Source organism: Mus caroli, chromosome 13, assembly GCF_900094665.2.
Source record: "Mus caroli chromosome 13, CAROLI_EIJ_v1.1, whole genome shotgun sequence".
NCBI classification, from domain to species: domain Eukaryota; kingdom Metazoa; phylum Chordata; class Mammalia; order Rodentia; family Muridae; genus Mus; species Mus caroli.
This window is the reverse complement of record NC_034582.1, coordinates 21,049,844-21,052,470: the sequence shown is the minus strand read 5'-3', so window position 1 is coordinate 21,052,470 and position 2,627 is coordinate 21,049,844.

Genomic DNA, 2,627 nt, shown 5'->3' with positions numbered 1-2,627 from the left:
GAATAGGTGCTCATCAGTCTGCACAGGAAATTCAAGGAAAGGAAGCCAGTGCGCGGCCACCTCTCAAATCCTGAGAGGTGAGCTCCCTACGCTGACTGGGAAGGGAGAAAGAGATTGGGTGTAGGTAGCAAGCACTAGAGAGCACTGGGGATGTAGGTCTGAACAAATGGGACAAAGAAAACACAAACGCACTGCCTCTGTAGTCCTCTCCAAGCCCTTGTTCAACTGATTCACATGGGTCCACTCTTTATTTAAAGAACAGAGTTGTTCCTTGAGCTTTTTTTTTTCTTTCCTCTGAAACCTCTGTGCAGCTAAGGAACCAAGCAAAGCAACACCTATCATGTTGATCCTCTCCAAACAGGAAATCACCTTGCAAAGTGTAGTCCATCTCCTGCCTCCCTGTGGTAGCTTAGCTATTCTTCATGTGCTCTAACCAGCTATCTTACAAAGAGCAACTTCAAGAAAGGGGTTGCTTTGGGTCACAGTTTAAGAGACTCAGTCTACCACAGCAGGAAAGGCATCGGGCAGGCAGCTCTATGTGGCAGACATGTGCACCCAAATGACCTTCCCACATCTTGACAGAACAAGAAACAGATCAAACAGGAAGTGGATCTGGACTATAAAACCCCAAGGCCTGAGCTCAGTCGACAGAAGCCACAGACCTAGAGAGGCAATTTCTGATGCTCTCAACTTTGGTCAGACAGATTTCTTTTTGAAGTGGGTGGTGATTAAATCAGAGACTCATAACTGGCCAGAGTGCTGAGTATAAATAATTCTGAGTGTTCAGCTGTAGATGGCTCATCCACACCAACCTCCTACCATGCCAGGCTCAGGAGTCTTCATGAAAGAGGATGCAGAATGGAAGAGGACCAGCAGACAGGAAGACAAGCTGCAAAATGCTGGCTTCTGTACACGATGTGGGGGTTGCAGGAATCTCCCCACAGCAGCTGTGGTTACCTCTAGAAGCCTGCACAAGACCAAGCCAGTCAAAATTCAAGCACAGACGGGTAGAAGGCCTCCAGGCTCCATCCCTATCAAGGCACTCGTGGCTGCTGATTAGCTGCTGAGAGAGAAAATGTCACTCTGTGTTGGAGATATGACCTCTGACAGGATGCACATGATCCACTGGATGGCCACTCACCTACGTGCTTGTGGGCAGCAATAAAAACTCGAATTATTAATAACAACAACAGAAAAGACATGAAGCTGGGAGGGAGGTAAAATGGGGGTTACTGGAGAGATGGATCGGTAATGGTAGATAGAAATGATCAATACACATTGGTTAAATATATGGACCTTTCCAAAAAATGTAAAATGTATTAAAAAAATAAAATCCTCCACTGGATATGGTTGGTGCAGAGTAGATGAATCTCTGTGAATCCAAAGCCAGCCTGGTCTGTATACTGAGTTCTGGTCAGGGATACACATTAAGATCTTGTCTCAAAACAGAACAAAACCCACAAAACAAATAAACCTCAAGCCTTAACCAACTTCCTCCACCTCCTAAAAGTCCTACAATTCTACAACTTTGCTAAACACCGCCCCAGCTAGGGATCACGTGTTCAAACATGTGAATGTATAGGGCCCACTTCACTGAAATCATAATGGTTATGGGACCTGTGTAAGCAATTATGAGTCTGTATCATCATGTATACACATTTCCCTTACCTCCACCTTCTCACCTGCTGACTGGAGGTTAACGAGTACCTAACCATAGAATACTGCCGCAGACAGTAAAGATTTCTTACATATATGATGAACACATACATAGTGCAGGTAAAGCAATGCCTAACAAGTTACTGGGTAACAATGGAATCACTTTATTATTATTATTCACAGCATATGCATTCAAACATTAATAGTACATTGAAGTTCTCATTAAGTATCACTTACCAGTGATCTGCATCAAGCCCCTGGAACAGCTGTTACTGTGTAACAGTATACAGTATATAGTGTTACTATGTTACAGGTCATGTCTCTGGTTCAGTAGCCTTTAAGCATTCCTTATTTAATTCATTATTCTGATCTGTCTTCCTCCCATACATTTAAACTTCCTGATGTCAGAGTCAAGGGCAAAGGGAGGAACTGAAATACAGAGCTGCAGCAGAGGGAGGGTTCTGGCTGCTGGGCATTGAGCTGCCAGTCAGACCAGCTGCTCACTCCCTGCCTCTTACAGGACAAAAAACAGAGATGAGGCCTCTGCAGACCTCTGAGGAGGAGGGGGAGGAGAAACGGACATTGAGTTTGCCTGCCTCTCTGGTCACTTTTATTATTGTTGTTGTGGTGGTGGTGGTTTTTTTGTTATTATTAATTGGTTTCTTTGAATCAGGGTCTCTCTGTGTATCCCTGGCTGTCCTGGAACTCACTCTGTAGACCAGGCTGGTTTCAAATTCACAGAGATCCACCTGCCTCTGCCTCCCAAGTGTTGGGATTAACGGTGAGCACTACCATCCCTTGCTCTGTTTACTTTTTTTAAAATCTATTTTTAAAAACGACAAAACAAAAACAAAAGCTGGATTTGGTGGTGCAGCTTGTCAGCTCAACTACTTGGCAGGTCAAAAGTTCAAGGCCCTGCCGGGTATGGTGGCGCACGCCTTTAATCCCAGCACTTGGGAGGCAGAGGCAGG